The 26,756-nt window shown below is 45.1% G+C and overlaps 1 pseudogene; it reads left to right on the top strand.

Annotated features, from left to right (window-relative positions):
• The first annotated feature begins 13,476 nt into the window (after window positions 1-13,476).
• On the top strand, window positions 13,477-14,036 carry LOC144695391 (ubiquitin-like FUBI-ribosomal protein eS30 fusion protein pseudogene; annotated as a pseudogene).
• The last annotated feature ends 12,720 nt before the right edge of the window (window positions 14,037-26,756 follow it).

Raw genomic sequence — 26,756 nt, 5'->3', positions numbered from 1 at the left:
GATCTGTTTCCCAGCCGCTCCCTGGCCCGCCGATCGCACGCACCTGTCAAAGATAAAATTCAGGCAATTGTGTTTATACTAAATTTTTTAAATGTCTCTTCTTGTTACTAAGGTTGCTGACCCCTGTCCAAGGCAAATTGCAGAAAAAGCAAAGAAAAGGCCATTTACACAATTTGTCCAGATTTTCTGATGATCTTAAGCCAAAACTATGAGACTATGTAAATCCCATCCTGCCACAAACACTCCCACCACCCCCACACCCACCCTCACACCTGAATACCTGCATATGTTTGTCGGCTGAAATCCTTAATTCCTGTTGTTACGTTTTTAGTCACATGTTTTCTGTCTACTTTTCCTATTGTAAATTCCTCTGGTCATATTTACCAGTTATCTCTTGTTGCTATGTAATTAAAAACACCGACCACTCACAAATCACTCAACATGCTTTCTCAAAAACAACCACGTAACAACTGAGAGGGCAGAATATTGTGCTCGTTGGGTGGGTGCGTGTCTGTCCTGAATGAACGTAAAATTATGCACGATGATGTCGGGCGAGCATCCCGACGTCATCAAGCACTTGCACGATATTTCAGTTTGCGTGTGGGAGTCGGCAGCACGCCCGCCAACAGTTAACAGGCCTATTAAGGCCATTAAGGATCTAATTAAATGAAAATTTTCACTGCCCGTCCAACCTTACGTTTGGTGGGCAGGCGATCTTTTGCGAAACCTCATCCACGGGCGGGATGAGTTTCGATCAGTCATTAAAAAGAAATTTTACATTTTTCAAACTAATTTCTAACATGTCGCTGTGACAGAGTTACATAAGGGGACATGTTATTAACATTTTTAAAATCTTTCTTTTTTATTTCCAAAAATCTTCATCTCCCTGAGGCAGCTGTATGCCTCAGGGAGCTTTTACTGCATGCACCCGCATGCATGCGCGAGCTTCCCCACTCGCCCTCCTCCACCCCGCCCCCCCCTCCCCCCCACACACACACAGGCAGCACTGCAGCGCACTTTATATGCTGAGTGGGCCTTAATTGGCCCGCCTGCGTGAAATTGCAGTCAGACCCCGATCGAGGGCAGTGGTCGCTTTCGTGGCCACTCCCGTGCCTGCCCCCCCAAGCCTGCCCGATGAGGACAAAATTCTGCCCAGAGAAAACATCAACCTCTCCTTCACATTCAAAGGCATTACAATTGCTAAGTTCCCACCATCACTAACCTACCGGCTGCCATTGATCAGAAATTGAACTGAATCAGCCTCATAAATGCTGTGATTACTGGGGCAGGTCACAGGCCAGAAATCTCTGGTGAGTTGCTCATCTTCTGACTCTCCAAAACATCTCTCTAACATCTCCAAGGCACAAATCAGGAATGTGCTGGAATACTCTCCATTTCCCTTGATGGGCGTAGCTCCAACAACACTCAAGAAACTAGATACTGTCGAGGAAAAATCAATCCTTCTGATCAACACCCTCATCCATTGGCTTAATCATCCATTCACCAGCATACCATGGCTGCAGCATATATTATCTATAGAATGTATTGCAGCAATTCACCAAAACCTCTTCACTACCACTCCCTAAACTTGTGAACTCTGCCACCTACATGGTTAAGGGCAGCAGATATGTGGGACCAACTCCAAGTGACATACCATTCTGACTTGGAATTGTATCACTATTACTTCACTGTTGCTAGGTTAAAAACCTAGGAACTCTCTATCTAACAGCATTGTGGGATCACCTACAGCACATGGACTGCAGTGATTCAAGCTGAAGGACCACTTTCCAAAGAGCAACAAGGGATGGGCAATAAATACTTCCCTTGTTAGAAACTCATCTTGAAAATTAATTAAACAGAGAAAATAGAAATTATGGTTGGAATTGCTGATGCAGAGGGTATGACCAGGAACTGCTTCAATTCTCTGCGTGAATGAATGGTTTGGATGTAGAGTTAGAGGGAGTGGTGTCCAGATTTACCTCACATATTGAAATCGGATGCATGATAAACATAGAAACTAGGAGCAGGAGTAGGCCATTCAGCCCTTCAAGCCTGCTCCGCCATTCATTATGATCATGGCCGATCATCCAACTCAATAGCCTGCTCCCGCTTTCTCCCCATACCCTTTGACCCCTTTCGCCCCAAGAGCTATATCTAACTCCTTCTTGAAAGTATACAATGTTTTGGTCTCAACTACTTTCTGTGGTAACGAATTCCACAAGCTCACCACTCTCTGGGTGAAGAAATTTCTCCTCACCTCAGTCCTAAATGGTCTACCCCGTATCCTCAGACTGTGACCCCTGGTTCTGGACTCCACCACCATCGGGAACATCCTTCCTGCATCTACCCTGTCTAGTCCTGTTAGAATTTTATAGATTTCTATGAGATCCCCCCTAAGTCTTCTGAACTCCAGCGAATATAATCCTAATCAACTCAATCTCTCCTCATATGTCAGTCCTGTCATCCCAAGAATCAGTCGGGTGTAAACCTTCGCTGCACTCCCTCTATAGCAAGTACACCCTTCCTCAGATAAGGAGACCAAAACTGCACACAATATTCCAGGTGTGGTGTCACCAAGGCCCTGTACAATTGCAGCAAGACATCCCTGTTCCTGTTCTCGAATCCACTGGCTATGAAGGCCAACATACCATTTGCCTTCTTTACCGCCTGCTGCACCTGCATGCTTACCTTCAACGACTGGTGTACAAGGACACCCAGGTCTCGTTGCACATTCCCTTCTCTCAATTTATAGCCATTCAGATAATAATCTGCCTTCCTGTTTTTGCTACCAAAATGGATAACGTCACATTTACCCACATTGTATTGCATCTGCCATGCATTTGCCCACTCACTCAGCTTGTCCAAATCACACTGAAGCATCTCTGCATCCTGCTCACAGCTCACCCTCCCACCCAGATTTGTGTCATCTGCAAATTTGGAGATATTACATTTAATTCCCTCATCTAAATCATTAATATATATTATGAATAACTGGGGTCCCTGTACCGATCCCTGCGGTACCCCACTAGTCACTGCCTGCCATTCGGAAAAAGATCAGTTTATTCCTATTCTTTGTTTCCTGTCTGCCAACCAGTTTTCCATCCATTTCAATACACTACCCCCAATCCCATGCGCTTTAATTTTACATGCCAATCTCTTGTGTGGGACTTTGTCGAAAGCCTTCTGAAAGTCCAAATAAACCACATCCACTGGCTCCCCCTCATCAACTCTACTAGCTACATCCTTAAAAAATTCCAGTAGATCTGTCAAGCACGATTTCCCTTTCGTAAATCTATGCTGACTCTGTCCGATTCTGCCACTGTTTTCCACGTGCTCAGCTATTAAATCTTTTATAATGGACTGTAGATTTTTCCCCACTACCGACGTCAGGCTGACTGGTCTATAATTCCCTGTTTTCTGTCTGCCTCCCTTTTTAAATAGTGGGGTTACATTAGCTACCCTCCAATCTGTAGGAACTGTTCCAGAGTCTATAGAATCTCGGAAGATGACTGCCAGTGCATCCACTATTTCTAGGGCCACTGCCTTAAGTACTCTGAGATGTAAATTATCAGGCCCTGGGGATTTATCGGCCTTCAATCCCTCAATCCCAAACAATATTGAAAACCAGAAGCTAGCTGCAATGAGATATTAGTAAGATAAATGCATGGCTCAAAGGGCCAACTTCCATACTGGAATTTATTTTTCATGCTAATTTCAGTATTTCCAAAAGAAAACATGAATTTTGAATCCAACAAAAAGCCACAAATTATCTTACCCATATTTTGCTGACAAAAATGTGCACATTTTTATTGCTGATATCTGTTAGGAAGATAGCGACATTGTTGAAACTAGGCACATTAGGAGAATAAAGGGTCAGGTAAAGACAAAAAGGTCAAGTAACATCATGATACTTAACAAGTGTATATGACAGACATATTCTAGCCTCTCATAAGGTGTTTCATCTCCATGTCCCCTCTCCCCCTCTGAGAGGCAAGAGTATGTGAAGTGAGTAACTGCTCTCTCTGCCATACTGGCTCCTCAGAAGGTGTTGGCCTTCCAAAAATAAAGAAATCTGTGCACCGAATCTTCCTCCAGGCACGGGAAAACCCGACCGGTGCACTTCCCTGGTTTGCAAACTGCACATCCAACCCATTTTTGATGCCATTTTTGTCTTTTCACAGTGCAGTTTGAGAGCCAGTAATCCCAGATCCCAACTCTGTTTAAAGGCCTTATAAACCACGCCCCTCAGCTCCCCACCCACTGTGCCAGCCCATGCCACTGTTGCCACCTCTATATCCTCATATATCCTCCATGCTCCCTGATCACCCATGCTATATGTACTCTATGCACTCTTTGTGCCCTCCATAGCCATGCACCCAGTATGCACTACGTACAATCCTCAGTTTCCATGCAGTATCAGTAGAAAATGTATTACATTTCGGGGGGGAAAAATGAACCTCTCAACATCTAATAATAGCCTCCATATCACTGATACGAAGAGGAAAAAAATTGCATTCTGCCTTGTGAAAAAACCTTGTAATAATCGTAAGCCTATTAGCTTGTTCTGATAAACCCGAAATACATCAAGACACAAACTGTCCTTATAACTTCTTGAAACTATTAACCATTCTCAGATGAATGGAATATCTACATGTGCTGAAACTTATAAACACTTGAAACTCATTGAAGCATTGATAATGGCCACAGCTCTCCAAACAATAGACTGTTCCTTGAGAAGGAAAGAGCATGTGCCTATTTCAATTTCAAAGCAGAGTGCATCCAATCAATGTAGGGAAGCAGATTGTTAGATTTTTCCAAGTGCTAAAACCAGGCTTTTTTTTAATCAGCCAGGGCCATTTAAATCACAGTAGAAAAGCTGACAGAACAGGCTGACAGGACATTTTCATACTTTTTTTTTAACTGCATTATGGTTCTTCCTCTATTGGAAAAGCACTGTAATGCATGTGAACAAATGGACAAGGCGGGTCAATGTAAGGGTCACCTTACCTTTAAAGAATGGATCTCTATGATGAATCACTGCATTAAAAACACACCTACATTACAGTACAGCGCCTAATAGTGACATTTGAAGATGTGAAAACACTTTATACTGACCTTTCAGAATATGTCCCAGAATATGCCTCCTCTGCAGACTTTCCAATTTCTCCACAAACTCTCAAACCTGGCATGCTTTTAATGGACTTCCAAAACAATGCATCACCAGACAAAAATGGTGCACAGGAGAAAATTTGATTTTCATCCTCCATTCAAAATGGGGACCCAACCTCAGCAGGGTGGAGGGGAGGGAGTGGGGCTTGTATATTTTGCACACAAGGCATTCCTGATCTGCAAAAGGGCCAGAGGAAAATGGCATGGGATCAGGAATGTGAAAGAAAATCAGATTTCCTCCGATAAAAAAACTAAGTGTGCCATTCGTGCACTGAAATGCGCCTCCTCATGCAAATGAAAATTTGGTCCTGTTTGTCTACTTTTTTACCTGTGTAAAGACATTGTGCAGGATTAGGGTGGGGGTATGCTCTCAGTGTATTGTCATCCTGATAGATAACACTCTCTTCCCATAATTAACTCAATGATTGGGCACCTTTTAAACAGACCCACTGATCTGCATGACAGCAGACCCAAATGAAGCAATGAGATTATTAAGGTGACCAATCCTGCCCACAATAGCATGCATGAGTTCTATGACAGCCGTCTGATCGTTCCCCAAAGATATTATCATTGGCCTCGGGGCCTCTTCCATGGTGCTTTATTGGACATATCCCTGGAGCTGTTCGTGCTCCAGGGCAGACTTTGTTATCCAGGATAGTGCATTAATTCCATGAGAACACAGCAGCAGTGTGGATTATTGATTGTTGTGCAGTTGCTGTCATCTGTTAAAGGATGATTGAAATAGTCTGTAACAACTGCACCAATCTTTGATGCTCAAAAATCATGCTTTTAAAACAGGTCCCCTGTGATCAGGATTCCAGTCCTAATCAGCTAAGGATGGTTATTAACTGACCTTCCGGACAGCAGGTTCACCGTGTTATCGACTTAAGCTCTTGCGCATCACTGAGCCCACTTTCTGAAAGCTCATTGCCAAAGTTCTCCATCTTGGATATTTCGAGGAGATGATTTGCAGGGTTACAGTGAGTGGCACCGGAGACTGGCATGTGCTGTCTTCCTCAGGTTTACTGGAACCTGACTCAACTTCACTTACATAAGAAGAGACAGAAATATTATCAATGGTGTCTCACTGACAGCTCTCGAGATGTAGCCTTCCTTTAAATGACTGACATAGAAACTTTCTTCAGCATATTGTTTTGTTTCAGTGAGTGAATGAAAAGGAATAAAACAAAAGAGAAGTGCCATATAAACACCGTGGAAACAAAGGACAGTGAAGAGTACAACATAATGTTTTCTCTGTCCTAGATGCTTTAGGCCTGCTCTTCAAAGAAAAAGAAACAGAAGCTTATGGGTACCTTTTCCCATACAGATTTTGCCTCATTATGCAGTGTTCTCCTGCAAAAAGGAGCGATGCATTTGACAAGTTTTAATTGCCAGGAGGACATTCCGTATTGATGTATCAATGTGTACTGCATAGGGAGTTCAATTACATGGACAAGCATAGATCAAAGGCTTATTTGGGGAAAATATTTGAGAATGAAAAGGATGAAAATGAGAGCTGCTATGAAGTATATGGGTTCAAAGATGATGCAATAGAGATTTAATATATAGAATCTATGTATAATTCTGATGGTATGCGCTACCTTGACACACCTGGTGAAACAATTAATCTTGTTGCAGTAATATCATTCCCTGATGGAGATTTAAAAAATGTACATGCCCCATTAAACTGTCATTCCTACTTCCTAATGAATGGACTCCGAATGGCATGTTATTCATAGTGGATTTTACCAGCAAAATGACAACAAGCTGAGCCAGGAAACATTGATGGATTCAGCACACTAATCATCAGGTATGTTTTAGTAATGCACTGTCTAATCCATGCTACAAATAGAGACTCCAGATGTAAATTATGGCTGTGGTTTCCATCAGATTATCAAATGATTTCAAACTGCTTTTACTTCACTATTCGAATTTCAGGGGAAACAAGAGAATGAGAGAGAAACATATAGAAAGAGGTTAAAGCAGGAAAGAAAGAAGAAAACATCTAACATTAGAGGAGGAAAAACTCTTCCAGGGAGCGAGAGAGAATCAATTACTGTACAAGTCAACCTTTGAAGCCTCCAAAAATTGTTCCTAAAATAGGGGCCCCCTTAGATGTCGAGTACCTGAGTATAAAATGTGAACTGCTGGTATAGGTATGACCATTTTGAAATGTGAAAAAGAAACACTGGTAATTCACATTAAATTAATATGGCACTGTTTATTGAATACATGAATTAGACAAAGATATCCTTCAGCACAATGAAAGCATTTTAAACCCCGTCAAATTTATTGTCATTGGCATTCAATGCAAAGACTTCATCGAATTCATTGAATCGCTTTGGAAATGGCATCATCATAAGAATCCCACTATGGATCAGATGTGGCATGTTCAGTTTCCGAATCATCCCTCCATCAGAAATCATCTTCCTCATCATCCATTGAATTGGGTATTCGACGTTTTTCAATGATCTAATGACAGTTTCTGCACTAATAGCATCCCATGATTTGATGACGAAACCACAAAAAAACATCAAATAGGGTACTGCACATATTTCCACTTGCATTCTTTTCTCCATCAACCATCCACCTACTCCATTCAGTGTGAACATGATCCTTGACTAGGTTGTTGAGGCACACATCCAAAGATTAAACTATGGATGTTAGACCCCCTGCAATGTGGCTGTTATTTCTTTGCTGGTGCCTCTTGACATCATCAGTTATAAGGGATCATCCCACACTAGTATCCCACATGATTAAGCTGCATTCTTTACAAATGCCACCAGAATGCCTATTCCACACATTATCAATTCATAACTTCACTCCGTCCTCATCCATCCAACCGCAGTCAGGGGCATGCACAACTTTTTCGGCATGGTTTTACATTTGAAAATGATCACGGTGTTTAATTTTGTTCCAGCGGCCAAGCAGGTTAATACCACTGTGAATCTTGTCTTCTCATGTCCTGGGGTTTTTATTGAGAATTGCTTTGAACCTTTCCACTCCACAGTTCGCCTGCTGGGCTTATTGAAATTCATGAGTGTTTCATCCCTATTGCTGATGTGGCATAATGAGTATTCATATTTTTGCCACTGTCTGATGATGCTAGTTTTATGCCCAGTGTAACATGAACTTTCAGTAGATACTTTTAAAAACAGGACATAAATAAGCTATTAAAATTGCTGTTGTAAATCATCAGTGACCTTTGGCATTTGAGCTACAGTCAGTATCCAATTTCAGGAAAATACCTAATTAAATATGGATGTTCCATCTGGGGGATCCACACATCTCTTTGTTTAAGGGTGGGACAACACAAAAAAAACTATGGAATTTCCAGACTGCCTCACTCCCTGTTGCATCCTGAAAAAAAGGGAAGATCATAACTCAATTGCTGGCAGACGGAAGTGAATGGATCCTATCACTGCCCTATTGTATCATGATGGCTTTCCTCATCCAAACTAGACTGGGTGAACCTCAGAGCTGTTAACCCACAATACAGGATGTGAAATCAACATAAACATCACTCCTTAGTTGGAAAGGGACTTGAACTTTGAAAAACCACATGGGCGAAGCCATGTTTTTGTCTGGTTTAAAAATTACGGTGTCTCCTGCCAACACAAGATGGCCATGGAAGATGGCCACCGATACCTATTTGCACACGAGCACTTATCCATGCATGCGCAGAAAACCAATGATGTCATTTGCAGGAGGCACAATGCCAGTTAGACCTTATTCGAATCTTGAAGCTGTTTACTCAGTTTTTGAGCCCCGCAGTGGGTGAATAGTCTTGAAACGGCCTCCCCACAGTTTCCAGGGAACATGTTGGGGAGGTGGGGGGGCTTCCGATCCTCCCAGTGATGGACATAATTCCAGATTACAACCTCCTTATCCCACGTTTACGGCACTGAGGTTTCTTCCTTGGGATAGGCCCGGGTTAAGGGGAAGACGATCCAAAGTGGGAAATTCAGAAACTGCAGGGAGGCCATACCCCAACTGCCGTGGGGCTCAGAAACTGGGAGAATGGCTTCAGGATCTGTATAAGATCCAAATAGAAGAAGCCTCAGAAATGCAAACGGGGTTAAGGAAGTTGTAATCCAGGATTGCGGCCAAGACCAGATAGATCAGAAGCCTCCCCTCCCTCCCCATCCCGATCCCTAGCTCCATTCCTCCCTTCAAGACCACTGACTTGGGGAAAGTGAGGTTTTTTAAACCACTGTCTTTAATAACAGTTTGATAAACATCCCTGCTCCTGGCCACTACCTACTCCCTCAAAATGACCTCATGGAGTAAAACAGGACAACTGCACATGCATGGCATTGGCAGTAAATGCAGACTTTAAAAAATCAGCCAAGAGCTGTTTGCGGTTAGCCAGCAGTGATTAGTTGGTCAGAAAGCCAGATCACAAACAAGTTGTAAGACATTAAGCAGCCAAGGTAATTAAAAGAAATATCCTGAAAGTGAGAGATCCCAATAGAGAGGGATGCTCTATCCCCAGCCTGTTCCACTTTAAAGTTCACCAGAGAACTAACCTCCTTGCTATTTGACTACAAGAAACCTCACAATCTATTGTGAACCCTTCACTTTACAAGACCTCCCTTCAACTTTAAAGTGTTTAAACCATCCAAGACACCAGAGGCCTGCCATGTGGGAGACCAGAGATCGTAAACCAGAGACTGAGATAGCTGTAAACTGTAAAAGTGCATGATGATTATCTGTATCTAATATTTGTGTTTAATTCGGGGTAAGTGTGTGAAAATAAATAATCTTTAATTTTAAACTCTCAAAATCTTGCTGCTGAATTATTTAATTGGAATACACACTCCAAGGGTAAGAAAACACACACCGCATTCCACATAAAACACACCGATTGCGGGCAGTAGGGGATCATATACATTCTGCCCATGATACTGGAACTGTTGATTTCGACATTGAGTTCTTATGGTAGTCCCTCAGCAGTCTTGGTCTTCTGCCGCAACACCAGACATTTTCATTCCATAATGCAGCTACACCAACTAGCTGTTGCTCTGAAACCTTTTTTGGACTCGGGGTTTGTCTTTGCCCACTTATGTACATAGATATGCATAGTATTTCTGGTGATAGTGTAATCATTCTCATGATTTTTGAGCACCCATTCCGATACAAGCTTCTCAAGATCAGGCCTGTGACTGGTCCTGTTCTCATGGCACAGTTAGTCTTGGACAGCTTCTTCACAGCAAATTCCTTCTTCTTCCATTCTCACGCCAGTTTTTTCACGAACACCAAATTCCATCAGTGTAGCACAGTTATTTGGCGCATTAGCAAATTTTACAGCTTTAAGCTGGAAACCAGCTTCATACTTCATTCATTTTGTTGGAAGGTTTATTTCTCTTGGTCGTTTGCCATACAGGATCTGCTCTGTGTGGCCGTGTCATAAACTTATGCGCACCTTCCCAACCAGGCTTGTGTCACCTACTTGATCCCTTGTGCCCAGATATAGGGTAGGTAAAACATGCATTTGGGGGGTGAAAAATTGACGATCATTACTAATACGAGTATAACATGCTGTGGTTGAAAAGGTGACGTCACCCTATGCACCAATTATATGCAAAAACATGATTTTGGGGCCGGAAAATGGGCTCATTTTAAATGCCAGGTCAACTTGTACGCCACGATCTATGCGAATGTGACAAGTGGCAAGTAACATTCATGCCACACAAGTGCTAGGTAATGACCATCTCCAAAAGAGAGAATGTAACCATCGCTGACCATCAATTACCTTTCTTTCATCATAACATCAGAAGTGGGGATGTTCGCTGATGATTGCACAATGTTCAGCACCATTCGTGACTCCTCAGATACTGAAGCAGTCCATGTCCAAATGCAGCAAGACCTGGACAACATCCAGGCTTGGGCTGACAAGTGGCAAGTAACATTCGCACCACACAAGTGCAAGGCAATGACCATCTCCAACAAGAGAGAATCTAACCATCGCCCTTTGATATTCAATGGCATTACCATTGCGGAATTCCCCATTATCAACATCCTGGGGGTTACCGTTGACCAGAAACTGAACTGGGATAGCCATATAAATACCATGGCTACAAGAGCAGGTCAGAGGCTGGGAATCCTACAACGAGTAACTACTGACTCCAGACTCCCAAGAACATGTCCACCATCTACAAGGCACAGGTCAAGAGTGTGATGAAATACTCTCCACTTCCCTGGATGAATATAGCTCCAACAACACTCAAGAAGCTTAACACCATCCAGGATAAAGCAGCCCACTTGATTGGCATCCCACCCACAAACATTCGCTCCCTCCACCACCGACGCACAGTGGCGGCAGTGTGTACCATGTACAAGATGCACTGCAGGAACTCACCAAGAGTGTCACAAGAATCAGTGCTGGGGCCCCGGCTATTTATAATCTATATTAAAGACTGAGATGAGGAGACTGAGCATTTGCTGACGACACAACATTTGTTGTGAATATAAGTTGTAAGGAGGATACAAAAAGACTCCAAAGAAATATAGACAGGTTAAGTGAGTGTGCAACAAGATGGCAGATAGAGTATAATGGAGGAAAGCATGTGGCTATTCACTTTGGTAGTAAAAAAGACAAGCAGAATATGATTTAAAAGGAGTGAAACTTTAAATGCTGATGTTTAGAGAGACTTTGGTGTACTTGTATAAGAAACATCAAGTTAGCAGCTAGGTACAGCAAGCAATTAGGAAGAATGTTGGCCTTTATGGCAGGTGCATTGAAGTACAAGAATAAGGAAGTCTTGCTACAATTGTACTAGGCTTTGCTGAGATGACACCTGGAGTACTGTGTGCAGTTTTGGTCTCCATACCTAAGAAAGGAGATATTTGCCTTTGTGGAAATGCAGTGAAGGTTCACTAGAGTAGTTCCTGGATTAAAGGGTTGTCCTATGATGAGGGGCTGAGTAAATTGGGTATATATTATCTGAAGTTTATAAGAATGAGAGGTGATCTCCTTGAAACACACAAGGTTCTGAAGGGGCTTGATAGGGAGATACTGAGAGCGTGTTACCCTTGACTGGGGAATCTAGAACACAGGGACACAGCCTCAAGATAAGCGACCATTCATTTGGGACTGAGATGAAGAGAAATTTCTTTGCTCAAAGCATTGCCAATGTTTTGTATTGTCTACCCTAGGAGATGTGGATGCTCCATCTGTTAGGGTTAGAATTAGTTAAGACTAAGATCAATAGATTTTTGAACTCTCAGGGAATCCAGGGATATGGGGAATGGTTGGGAAAGTGGAGTTGAGGCAGAAGATCTGCCATGATCTTAATGAATGACGGAGCAGGCTTGGGGGGTCGAATGGTCTACTCCTGATCCTAGTTTTTATGTTCTTATGTTTCTCAATGAACAAATATTCTCATTTAGCTGCTGCCATATTATGCCATTTCCTTTCCCACATTGATGGACTACCAGTGATGAATGGAATTACAGTTGGGAGTCTGCCCAACAACTCAATTAACTTGGTGAACAGTTGTATTGTTTAGTCACCAAGTCTCTCGATCGATGTAGGATATGACCCTGTGGAAGTCCTGATGCACTGACATGCCTGGGAATTGCCTGGGATGTGTCAACTTCCTATGGGCAATTCCCTCGCTCCCCAGGACTCCCTGTGAATGTCGCTGACTCTGAGCTAGAATCGGAGGCTTCGGACAATTCTGTGGTACTTAACATAGGTAGGCACTTAGGAAATGTTAAACAGAAAAACCTAGTCTAACTCCTGGGTAACTCCAGAACTGACACCCAAATCACTCATGGTGACTTTCTGACTAACCCCACGACCCCCGACTACCCTCTGCGACCATCCAATTACCCACCTGCCACCTGACTCACCTGCCACTCTACCCACCTGCCATCACACTCACCTGCCACCCTAGCCATCTGCCACATCAACCACCTTGCACCCTACCCTCCTACCACCCTACCCAGCTGCCATCACACCCACTTGCCACCCTAGCCATCTGCCACATCAACCACCTTACACCCTACCCTCCTACTACCCTACCCACTTGCATCTCATCCACCTGCCAACCTACCCACCTGCCACCTGACCCACCTGCCCCACCAGCCACATCACCCACCTGGCACCCTACCCTCCTACCACCCTACCCACCTGCCATCACACCACATGCCACCCTTTCCTCCTGCCACCTGACCCATCTGTGACCTGACCCACCCTACTCACTTACACACATACCTCACCCACCCTATCCATTTACCACACCCACCTTAACATCCCACCTATTCACTTATTCATCCACAAGAGGAGACGGGCGGGTTGTCGCTGTTTTCACTTGAACCAGGGCACCTTTTCTCAAACCATCATGCAGCTGTTTCTACATGCTCAAAACACCCACACTCTTGATGTGACTGGGAATGAGGCTGTTGGGGAATTTAAGGCCCATGTTGAATCCCTGGAACGAGTCTCTGCTATTGACCCAGTGATCCTTTTGACTGGCACTCCCTTAGATGATGATGCCATCATAAGTCAATGTGGTATCAGTGAGCACTGCACGCTAGAAGTAGCTGCTTGATTATTGGGTGGCAACTTCCATGGATCCCTTGCTGGAGCAGGGAAAGTCAAAGGTTAGACACCAAAGGTTGCAAAGCAAAAGAGGAAAAAGACTGACCGTGCAAAGAGACGCATGCAGTACAATTGCTGTTTTGTAAATGTTGTGCCATACTTTGGCAAGAGGAAGGGACCAAATTCTAATCCCTGAATTTTGTTTTGAGTTTTTCTGTCATCAGAAACCGACCATTTGATTCGATAATGAATTGAGGTCTATGCTTCACTCTCTCTTATAGGCATGGCTCATTGTACTGGAACTTTCAGATATCAAGTAATTGGCTTACATTGTATTAGTCGTTTAAAATCTTTAATATGACTAATGCAAATACTTAACATTTGTGTTGTCAAAAAAAAAACATTCAAATCAGACCTCTAGACTTATCATACGGCAGTTAGCGCCTGTCTTCCGCCTGACTCTACTGCGCTTCGACAGAGTTCTGCGAGGGATGCAGCGCTCCGCATTTGTGGGAAAGCCCAGCTCGGAAGACGCAGCTAGAAATGTGGAGCAGAGTAGATTCGGGGAAATATGCGAGCGGAGTGGCAATCCGACAATGCTTGCCGCTCCTCTGAAGAACTGAGCTGTAGACTTGAAAACTGGGCGACTGCCTCTCCGAAGCTTAGTCAAACAATCCATTGAGTGAATATCTTGTCTCTTGCGCTGTCATTTGAAGTCTCTTCCTGAGCCTGTCAAACAGCATCAATCTGAGGCCATATTTCGAACATTTATCCTCTGTGAAACGGGAAGTTACTAATCAACCCAATTTTATATCAACAGCTTTAGATCCATCTGTCTAAGCAGGTTTTGAAGTCTTTACCTCGTTTCAAAGGGCAGTTTAATAAAATCCTCAGTTATCAAATTAACAGAAAGCTGAAAAAATGTATTTTAAAGTTTAATTTTGCAATAAATTTAATAGTAAGACTTTTAACAAATAATTAGATTCACCTTTGAAGTCCAGTTTTGCAAAATTACGGGTGGGATTTTTCCGCTGTGGAGACTAAGTGTGGTGGCAGGCAGGATTAGTGGTGATAAAAGCAAAAAACTGCGGATTAGTGTCGAGTTTCCCGCTGATTGGCGGGTTGGGTTCTCATGCCCCATCTTCCGCTTGCAACCTCATTAGCTATGCATAGGTGAGCTGTTCGCAGAATCATGTGGCGAGGTGGGCATTGATTCATCTGCCTGCTGTCACCTCATAGGGCTGAAGCTCCTGGCGCCATCTTCAAATGCCACCCGAACAGACACATTACTTTCTGCAGCCTAGCTGTATGGTCGGAAGTTCTGGAGATGGCCCCCAAGGAACAAGAAAAGCACGCCAAGATTTAGCCACGGCTCCCTGGAGGCTTTAATTAGAGGTGTCCGCCAGCATTGGGAGGTTCTTTTTCCCAGGGATGGATTCAGGAGGTCCACCAACCTCACCTCACGGTTGTGGCGGTCGTGAAGGAGGTTAGCTCCATAGGCAACCACCAGAGAAATGCCAACCAGTAGACGAAGAGAATGAATGATCTCATCCACATCGCCAGGGTAAATCAACCTTCAGCTCACTCCAAGCTCACACTGTCATGATGGCATTATGCACTCAAAACGTCACACAGCTCGGGGATCTCACACAATATTAATGGGGGAGATATCAGCATTGAAAACCTATTCACCAGCCTCTCATCTATCATCCTGTATAAACAGCATCTTCAGCCCCTACTGGGGAGGGGTGCAGTGGTGGAGAGGGCTCAGCGCATACAGTAGGCATGTATGCTTCCCAACCTCTGCTCCATCCCTCCTCATCACATCCCATCCATTTGTCTTCATGCAGGCCAAGCCTTCCCACAACAGGAGGGAGGGAGCCCAGACTGGAGGAGGACAGCCAAAATCAAGGAGCTCTTCAAATTCAAGGATGCTGTCGCCGGGTTGGCAGGGGAGGACAGAGATCGCTCCTGTGGTGAAAGTGAGATTGGCCTCTCCCAGCAAGCCAGTACAGATGAGCCCTCCATGAGTTGATCACATCCTGATATTCACAATGAGTGACATGCAATATTCTATTCGGCCTGTTCATGAACTAAATTTATCTTCCCTCTTCTACAGCCAGCAGCAGGTCCAGACCGACCAGCACAGGCAACATAAGCCACAGGCCCAAGGATACCTCAGAGGAGGATGATGTGGATCCATTTGAAGAAGACCTGTCAGTGCGTTCTCCTGCACAGGGAACATCTTACACACATGTCTCCACAGCAGCCGGAGGCAGTGACAACCCAGATCTCTGGCACTCAGAGGACTGCTGGAGAATAGGCATCCACTATGTCTAAGCCAGATGATGAGCCTCTGGAAAGGCCGTCGCAAACATGCTGGAGATGCAAAGACAGATGGTGGAACATCAGGCAGGGTTGCGAGAAGCAGCCAAAAGACCAGAGTGAAGGATGGAGGACTCCGTCCACCTTCTATCTGATGTCGTGGCTCCGACATGCGAGCGTCTCGAAGTCTCCATGGGAAGGGTGGCAGCTGCCTAGGAGACCTTGGTCCTGTAGGTTTTGTCAGATTTGTCCTTGAACAACATTCCATTGCTCTAGGCATAGGTGGCACCGATCAGTGGTTGGACAAGAGGGAGGCTGGGCAACTGGACCTCACTCCCAGTGCCCCTTCTCCTCAAGGAATCAGGCAGGAGCCCTCAGGCACCCACAGGGAGGAGGACCATCAGCTGAACACCGCAGGGCCATCCACCCAGGTGAATGCGAGAGTGTCCAGCCGATCCCAACCCCCTCTTTCTGTGACCCCATCACCTCCAGCTCCACATGCCGAGGAGGGTGCACCTGCCTTATAGCAGGAGACCAAAAGCAGCCTGGGCCCTCCTGGCCTCAGCCCTCCAAAGGACACCTACCAAGGTCATCACGGACAACAGGGGGTGCAACTAGATGCAGCCATAGGGTTAGAAAAACTGAGAAACATTGATCTCGCTATAGTTGCACGAGTATTCACTCACTGCATGTTTAATGCATCATTTGAATGTGTCATGCATATGCCTCTATGAGCCCTCTTATTTCGAGGGTGACCCAAACTTCCGCTCAGTGAATGGCTGCCTTTGTGTGCCTAAGATTCACGTGATGTTTAGCGGGCTCATGTTAATTACTCGCCTCTAGTGTAATGTCAGGGAGACGTGTCCAGATCTTTCTTGAATATGTCTGCACTTTCAATGTTGAACTTTTATTCCTCACAAGGCACCATGGAGTAATATATCCTCATGTGTCTTGGTGGGTTACCAACAATGGTGTCTCAGCAACAATGAGCTGTCGTAATTGTTTGTGCCAAAGTACAAGACCGGCAACCATGATGGTATCTCCAATAATGTGCGCATCTCTATCACTGCAAGAAGTGTCTCATGCAGGTGGCCACAACTGCATCAAGTTCAGTAAACACAGGGTTTGCGCTGGAGAGCTGCCTTCCACTTCCCAGAGCAGCTACATGCAGTTTTGGCTGCTGACATTTCCAAAGAGTAGGACCTGGTGATACATGAGGGTTGCAAGTCCAAGACCGTATGCAGACCTTGCTCTCGATATCATTGCTTGTAAAGGCTTTTCCAAGCACTAGCATGGCACGAAGGGACAGGAGATATGTGCTAGGTTCCCCTTACCTGGACCTTATTCCTCCTGGAACATTGTGGCTATCAGTGTATCTCAGGCACATCTTCCGCCGAGGGCATCATCATGTGAAAGGTGACTCTCATCAACCTCTTCAGTTTTCTGTCCTTCCAGGTCCTCACTGCCCAAAGATTTATCCACCTCCTCCTTGTCTCCCTCTAGCAAGTGATCCCCACTTTGAAACTCCAGCTTGTGCAGGGTGCAACAGATCAGAATACTGCAGAGACCCTCCTGAACAGCCCAAATATTGTTAGCACATCTTCAGGATGCCAATGGTCTCTTGTATGATGGATCTTGTCGCACAGTGCATTGCATTGTATCTCTACACCGAGGCACTTTGAGGATGATGCACGGGTGCCATGAGCCATCTTTTCGCGGGTACCCTTTAATACCCAGCAGCCAACCCTGTAAGCGCTGTGGCCCTTCGAATATCTGAGGCACTTGGGATTGACTCAGGATGTAGGAGTCTTGGGAACTTCCAGGGAACCTGGTGCAAATGTGCATGATGCGCCTCTGATGATCGCATGCCAGCTGAATGTTGAAGGATTAGAGCTCTTTCCTGTTGATGAAGATCAGCGACTGCTGCCAGGGAACTCTAAAAGTGATGTGCGCAATTGATTGCAAACTGCACTCTAGGGAAGTCTGAGATAGCTGCAAATACAAGAATTCTAGCTGCCTGACTAGAGTCATCTATTGTGAACTTCACACAATGATGAGACTTTCTGTAGAGGGCATCTGTCACCTCCTTGATGCAGTTATGTGTTGAGGGCTGAGAGATGCCGCATAGGTCCCCTGTGGATCATTGGAATGAGCTGCTTGCAAAAAAATTTAATGCAACAGTGGCTTTCAGGGGCTCTGGCAGAGGACGGTCTCCCAGTTCTTGTGGCGTTAGATCCGCATAATGCGGCAAATATGAGCCACCACATCTCTTGACAAGCGTAGATGTGTATGGCACTGCCCATCTCGCTCATCTCCAAAGAGGAAAGGCATCTCTGGTAGACCCTTGGTCATGCCAGTCTCCTCCGTGGGATGCATCTGACCTCTTCATCCTCTGGTTCTTCTTGGGGCTCCCCTGGATCAAGGACCTGAGGCCAGGGCTCCTCTGAAAGCTAAGCCAGGCATTGCCGAGCCCTTCTCCTCCTCAGTCAGAGCACTGCCATCAAGAATGCAGCATTGAGTGCCACCTCCATCCTGCAACCTTCATTTTTCCTGTGTACAGAGGCATCCAATTGACTAATGAGAATTGCCCAACCTCCCACTCTCAAACAGAAAGCCACAGTCATACCCTAGTGATACATCTGTGCTACTCCCTTTCCCTGTTCCAACCTTGTAGCTGAGGCGCTATCTCACAGATCCAGGTGCCTAAGAAGCCATCTCAGTAATGATACACCTCACTCCCATTGAGGTTGGAAAGGCTTGAGCACAGCCATGCTATGTTCATCCTCACTGAAAGCACTCACACAATGCCTGATTTGGTATAGTGATGATGCCAAACTTGCACTTTTGGAATGAGTGGATGCCTTTCAGCCCGTGAAACATGCCAATTGGACAATGCACTTTCCAGGGCTTCAGTGATCATCTTGCAGACATCTAGCAGCTGTGCTCCATTAGTGGTTGGCTGCATCTTCCCTTCTCGTATTCCTCTCTTTAAACACTCACATTGATCACCTTAAATGTGACCCCAATGACTCTTGCGGTCTTGAGTTAAAGCGTATCATGTGTCAGTCATCCCAAATCTACTTTCCTGATCAATTGTTCATGAGTTCTGTCAGGTGACAATTCACCTCCATATTGGGAATTAGGGTGCCCCCAGCAAGGGCCCCTGAGTCCAGCCGTGTGCTCCTCCCACACTGACTCAGACCCCTCCCGTGAAGTATTTTTTCCAGTCATTTTCCAGGCACTTCAGGGTCTCAAGATACTGGTGCTACATTCTACTTTGAAACCAGATTTGACCCTCCCTCTGTTACAGTTCATGACCCCACCCCCCAATCATCCTCAAACTCCACAATGTGCATGTCGACCACCCTCCAGTCATTGTGCAGTCTCCACCAGTAACCCTGGATCCCATAGTTATTGTTGTGAACGTTCCTGCCCTCCCTACTGAGCCCATGACTGTTGATGTCCCCATGACACATGTGGACCTCACCCCTCCCCATTTTGAGGCTGTGTGCACAGTGTTATACAGAGGTGATTTCCACCACCTCCCCTCAACTCCAACAGAGATCTTTGAGTACCCACCCTCCCCCTTTATTACCTTTTGCCCATTTTACAGGCTGCAGATGCCTTCCCTGGCATTGATCATTCTATCTCCTTCTCTCTCTCTGTTTCTCTCTCCATGTCTTCCCTGGTATTGACCATTTCATCTGCAGTCTAATACTGAGCCAGCCACCCCCATGACCGCAGCATGTGAGACTATGACTATGCCCTGCACACCAAGCTGTGCCTGATCTTCATTGAGCACACAAACCTTGCCCCTCCCTGGAGCGGGACCCCAACATGTGTGCCATGCATAATCTTGTAGCAGGGTCCATGAAACCACAGGATGGCCTTTAATCTCTCACCCTAACTATGTGGTCCACAGATCCCCTGGACGGCCTTTAATCTCTCAACCTGACCTTTTATCCTCAGTCCTGGGACTATGACTCTCTGTCAGTACACTCCACTGTCCCTTCAGGACTGACCAACACCGTTTCCCTCCCCACCTCCATGAGTCTCTGTGAAACCCATCCCTCATGTGCAAGCCTTACCAACCCACCCCACTCATGAATCGCTGTGTAACTCTTCCCCCTTGTGCCACACTAACCCTGCACTTTTTTACTCTAGAGTCCACCTTCATCCCCTCCCATTCCTACCAACCAATTATAACCCACCCGCCCCCCTTCTGTGTCAGCATTCTAGTTTTCCATGTCAGGCTCCAGCTTTCCCACCTCCAATGTTCCCTAGCCTGCCATCGCTCCCCAAACCCCTCCCCCCACCAATTTTGTGTATTCTGAAATATCCCCTTAAATGTCTACCACTGCATCTTTATTGACCAATCCCTTAACCTAAATTGCCAGTTCACTTTCGGTAGCTCTGCTTTCATGCCTCCGTAATTGTCCTTATTTAAGTTTAAAATATTAGTCTTAGACCCACACCTCTCCTTCAAACCGAATGTAAAATTCAATCATATTATGATCACTGGTACCTAGGGGTGTCTTCACTGTGAGATCATTAATTAATCCTGCCTCATTGTACAATACCAGGTCGAATATAGGCTGCTCTCTGGCTGGCTTCAGAACATGTTGATCTGAGAAATTATCCCAAAAACATCCTATGGGTAGAATTTTTCATCCCGTGAGTGGGGGCACGCCTGACCCAAATGGAAGTAAAATAGTGCGTGATGTCATTGGGTGAGTGTCCCGACGGCATCGTGCACTCATACGATATTTCGCTCGGTGGGCGCACGCAGGTGCTGGAGCGGCGTGGTCCAATTGGCTGAGAATTTTCCTTGCCTGTACGATGTTCTGCTCGCCGGGCAAAACTGGCAGACAACCAGCCGACATTGCCAGTGTGAGTAGTGAGGAGCTTTTGAGATAGTTTGCACCTGGTTGCTCATTGGTACTTGTCAGCTTCATCTCTGTTGTTCGGGGCTTCACTCTTAACACTTCCAGTCTTCATTTCAGGACCCACTGCTGTTTGCCAGGCCCCCGGAGGATTCAGACAGTGTGGACCCTTCCAAGTATTAGACAGCCTTCCATTACCCTGTTAATGGGATTGTGGTCTCTGCTATAGGCACCTCCTCTGAGGAGGAAGAGAGGGGCAAAAGGGAGAGGAGGCCACGTGCCCCTATGGAGCTTCCAGGGGAGGGACCTGTAGGAGGAGAGGCACAGGCCAGCAGGTAGTCCAAGGTGGAAGGGGCCACAGAAGATGCTACCATCCGACTGCCAGGGTTTACAGAAGCTACCTCAATATGTCCGAGGTGCAATGCCGAAGGAGGCTCCGCCTCTCCAGGGAGACTGTGACCTCCATTTGCCCGATGATTGGGCCTGAGATCAGCTCCGACTGTGCGGGTGGACATCCCATGCCAGTGGCTCTGAAAGTCACAGTGGCCCTCAACTTCTATGCCTCCAGCTCTTCCCAGCGCTCAGCCGGGGATCTGTGCAGTCTCCCAATCAGCTATCCACAGTTGCACCTAGCTGGTGACAGAAGTTCAGTTCGGGTAGATAATGACCTTTATTCTTTAATGTACGGATGAGGCCAGTGTCACTGTGCATGGCAGGCACCCTGGTGAGACAATGGAGATCTGCATTATCATGCCCTTGTCTTCCAATGATCAATGGGGACTCCAGGTTCGAGACTCACATCAATGAAGAGACAACACTAGAATGATTGCACAAGCCAAAATTTTCACCTCTGTGCACTGCGCTCTTACCTTCGTCTGGCACCCCCGCCTCTCCATGTCAGGTTTCACGTGGGGCATGCCTGCTCTCAAGCCCCTGGGCATCTTGCTCGTACCTTGAAAGGATTAGGAGACTAGTGGGGCCTCCGCTGGTCCGTGACCTTTCTATATTGTTGTGGGTCACCTTCTTCTGAAACAACAGAGGAGCATTGATTAGTCTACTCTGTACATGTCACACCACTGCAGCCTGGCCAACCCCAGCTGAGGAACACCTGACAGGGCACTTCCAAGTTGTAGCCCTCGAGCCGCAAGGCACTCAGTCCAAACAGCCAGGGCTCACCCCTTGGCCAGCTCTGGTTTGATTGACAAATGGCATTCAGACTCTAACACCCCTGAGGTCCATGGGAGTCAGCCAGACCTTAAAAATCGGCACACTGACTCATGCCAACGTGTTACTCACCCTTCCTGAGCGCAGCAGGTTATTGAAGCACTTCCGGCACTGCACCCAGGAGCATCGCACTACCAGTGCTGCCACCTCCTCCCATGCTCTCTTGGTGAGGTATAGTGGCCTCCTCCTCCCATCCCTGTTTATCATTTCCCATATTAATACCTTTCTCTCTTACCTTGTCTCTACTCTTTGATATATCATATCTTCACCACATTTGATCCCTTGCCCCCACTATTTAGTTTAAAATTCTTTCTACTCCTTAGCTCCTCATATTGACTATGCAGACCCTCTTTCCTTGTTCTGTCTATATCGTTGGTACCTACATGGACCATGACAACTTGATCCTCCCCCTCCCACTGCAAGCTCCTCTCAAGCCTTGAGTAGATGTCCCTAACCCTGGCACTGGGCGGGCAGCACAGCCGTCTGGACTCTTGCTCTTTGCTGCAGAGAACAGTGTCAATCCCCTTCACTATACTGTCCGCTACTACCACTACATTCCTGTTTGCTCCCCCCGCTTGAATGGCTTCCCGTACCATATGCAATTATAATTGCAATGTCTGAGGCTCCTCCACTACTGTCTGCTCAGTCTCTTTACCTGCCTCATGCACGGTCATATCCTCCTGCCCCTCACCACTGACCGAAACAGATGACCCTATTCTAAGAGTTGTGACCATCTTCTGGAACAAGTGTCCAGGTATTTCTCCCCCTCCCTTATGTTGCACAGTGTCTGCAGTTTGGCTTCCGCTTAATAATCCTGATTCAAAATTCTTCTAGCTCCTTACACTTTCTGCAGAAATGTTTGCCTGGGATCGTCTTGGCATCCAAAAGATCCCACATTCCACATCTGCAACAGAACATCTGTTCTGCAATTGTTACTTAGATTATTTGGATAATTTATTTTAATTAATCTTTTAATTAACTTAGAGTAATTCCCATGTATGCTACAATTTACTATGCTTACTAAATGCTAGTGTCACTGACAACTGAAAGTTATACATTCCTTAACTACACAGGTACGTGTTTTAGGGGTTTATTTAAATTACTTTATTTTCATTTTAGTTTTAAAGTTTTATTTTATTTTTAGATCGACCTTAACTCCTGTGGCCTAAGTTGGCTATTAACAAATTGACCCTAACACTTAGCATTTACTGTCCAATCAACTTACTGGTTTCCTGTGATGTCATCGTTTTTTTTTCACTGCCAGTTTACGGTAGATGAAATGGTGCATTCCTCAGCTCCAGACTTTCTCCTGCAGGCCTGCTCTGACTTCCAGGAAGGTCGGCCACACTTGGATCCCTAGGCTTTATTTATAGGTGTTCCTGAGCTCCTGACTGTCTCTTGCAAATCTGCTCCAACTCCCAGGAAGGTAGGCTGCTCTCAAATCCCAGGGCTTTATTTATAGGCTGTTATGGCACATTTGATGGTAAATGCTGAGCTGTTCAAATCCCAAAGGGAAACTTGAAACAACTGTCACAACTGTTTTGCAATTTGTATAAATTTTGAGATGCATGCCTTGAATTTGGTAGTAATAAGACCACCGAGTCTTATAGGTTTTTTACAAAACTAAATTAAACCTTTATTAAAAGAAGAAATAATTTTAAGTACACACATAAATCTACAGATTACTGGCATGCTAAATTCTAAATCCCCTAGTTAATCTAACTCCCAGTTACACTTTCATTAAGGCATAAGTAAGACACATAGATTTTAAAAGACACAGGCAAAGAAACACAATGCCCTGAACAATCCAATTCAAAGTGAGTTTTCTAAATTTTGGTTCTTTGTAGACAGCAGCTTGAGGTGGTGTAGATGCTGGAGGCTTTTTCACACTTGCTTTAGATCTTAGAATGCCTACCTTTACACACAGTCTTTGCTCCTTTATACAAATTTTCCCCTTTGAATGCAAATTCCCGTTGGGCAGAATTTTTACCTCAGCGGGTATGTGCGCGCCTGACCCGCTCGAGCGTAAAATGACACATGTTGATGTCGGGCGAGGGTCCCAACATCAACACGCAGTCACACGATACTTTGCTCCAAGGGCACATGTGGGAATCAGCAGCATGGCCGCTGACAATTAAAAGGCCTATTAAAACCATAAAAAAGATAATTAACTTAAATTTTTCTCCTTATGGTTGGCGGGCAGGTGGAAAGGCCAAGCAACCCTTGCACTTTTTAAGAAACCTCACCTACTGGTGGCATGAGGTCTCCAACAGCAAATAAAAATAAAATAAAACATTTTACGTTTCATTTATAACATGACCCTGCTCATGTGACAGAGTCACATGAGGGGACATGTTCTATAACGTTATTAAAATCTTTATTTGTTTTTAGAAAACTGTTCATTTCCCTGAGGCAGCTCTGCGCCTCAGGGAGATTTTCAAGCGCGCACTCGCGCATACTTGCGGAGTTCATGCTCGCCTTCGTCCCCCGCCCGCACAGTGTTGCATTTCATGCTGGGCAAGCCTTAATTGGCCCGCCAACGTGAAATCACGGTTCGGCCCCGATCGCGGGCGGCCCCCGCCCATCCCCACTGAGCCTGCCCAACAAGGGCAAAATTCTGCCCGATGTCTTTGGACTTTACCTCTCTAATACTAAAAGTCTCTCATAATACCAACTTTACCAGTAATTTTTGGGAAAAATAAACACACTTCTGGCTAGGTGAAATATTTCACCACTCCTTTGAAATCAATCTAGTCTGGTTTATTTAAAAATGCAAATGTTCTTTTTACACCTATGTTTACCTGATTAACATCTCAACCCTAGCTTATCTTCTGTTACATCAAAGCCTTCAGACCAGCTGCCTTTAATTTGATGAAGTTTTACACATACACACACACACACACACACATATCGACCCATAGACATAGACCCTGCTATTACTCTACTTTATAATAAAATCCAATAACATTTTGAAAATTATATCTTTCCAACAAGGCATCGCTCAACTCCCCACTGGCTCCCACAGTTCTGCCCCGACCCCTGGAAGGTTGTTTGTTTGGGTTTTGAAAATGCAATCTTACTAAGAATACTACCTAGCTAGCCATAGTCATGTGACTCTGCCATGAGGCAAGTTGGCTGTAGGCTGCCATTTCTACCCAGTTCAATAAAGCCTCTCACAAGGAGGGACACTGAAGTAGTACAGCTATACATGAAATAAAGGTAGGCTGCACTCGAATTCCCGGGCTTTATTTATAGGCACTCCTCAGTGCCCGACTGTCTCCCTCAGGTCTGCTCCGAGTCCCAGGAAGGTAGGCCGCACTCAAACCCCCGGGCTATTTTTAGGGGCGCTCCTCAGCTCCTGACGGTCTCCCTCAGGTCTGCATTGAGTCCCAGGAAGGCAGATTCCAGCGACTTGCATTTTAATGAGTATTCATGACATGCTAATGCATGCAGATGGGGCTCCCGACATGGTTCAGCGGGAAATCCGACCTGCCATCAGCCCACCATCAAAGTGGTGAGGGGAAAATTCCGACTTGTTTTCCTGCCAGCAGAAACCCAACTTTTGGCCTCTGAATTTTCCGCTCCAGCCTGTCATGAAACCTACTACTGGTAGGACTGGAAAATTCTGTGGGAAAAGTCTCATCTGGGAGCACATATCATAAAATTCAGAGTTTTACCTGCAGGAAGCAATTTTGCTTTCTCACAGTTTTACCATTTAAGAAATTTTAAATCAAAAAATTGTAATGTTTTAGCAATATAAAGTGAAGTGTGACTTTGAGTGAGGGAGAAGACTAATTTCAGCCAAAGAATTCATAACACACTGTCACTAATGAATTATGTTCAGCCTGAGTGGAATTTCTTATCGTATCACACGCTTGGCTATGTTATGATTTAGATAGAACTTTTGCAGTGGATTCCTACTGAGGTTAGTGCCTGATTGCTAATTAAAGAGAAATAAGCTATACAGGAAGCAGAATACTAGACTAGGTACAACTTTCGGCATAGGTGTTTAACCTCAAACGTTTGTTTGGGAAACCGTTAAATTATTTACATTGACTTTAGCTTTGAAGTGTCCTGTTAGTAACAATGGGTCGAATCTTTCATTTTTGAAACTGTGCGGGGGCGGGTGGGTTCCGTGACGCGTTTCCCGCCAGGTCTCTGGCACTCAGGAGAACAAGCACCTGCTGAGTCCGAGTCTGATGATGCACCTCTACATACAAAGCAAGATGTTAGAATATAAACTTCAAATCCACAAGGTTTGGCCTGCCATTCCCTTCTATTTGAAAATCTGTGACACAATGAATTATCCAATACATTATATCTTAAGTGGCTCAAGCATGCATAATTATTAATAATGGTTATCATTGTATGTATGTAATTGTTGGTAGTTACCATTGTGTATTTAATTTCTATGAAAATCAATAAATGCTGCTGAACCCCATTACCATGTGAAACAACTGCTTAATAAAAAGAAATTACAGTGAGTTGCTGCAGTACATCTTGTAAATGGTACATACTGTACCACACATACAGCTGACAAGATGCATTGGTAATGGATGGATTGCATCTTTAAAGTGGTGGATGGGGTGCTGATAAAATAGGCAGCT

The sequence above is a fragment of the Cetorhinus maximus genome, chromosome 21, assembly GCF_964194155.1.
Source record: "Cetorhinus maximus chromosome 21, sCetMax3.hap1.1, whole genome shotgun sequence".
Lineage (NCBI taxonomy): Eukaryota > Metazoa > Chordata > Chondrichthyes > Lamniformes > Cetorhinidae > Cetorhinus > Cetorhinus maximus.
This window is presented reverse-complemented; position numbering and strand designations above follow the sequence as displayed.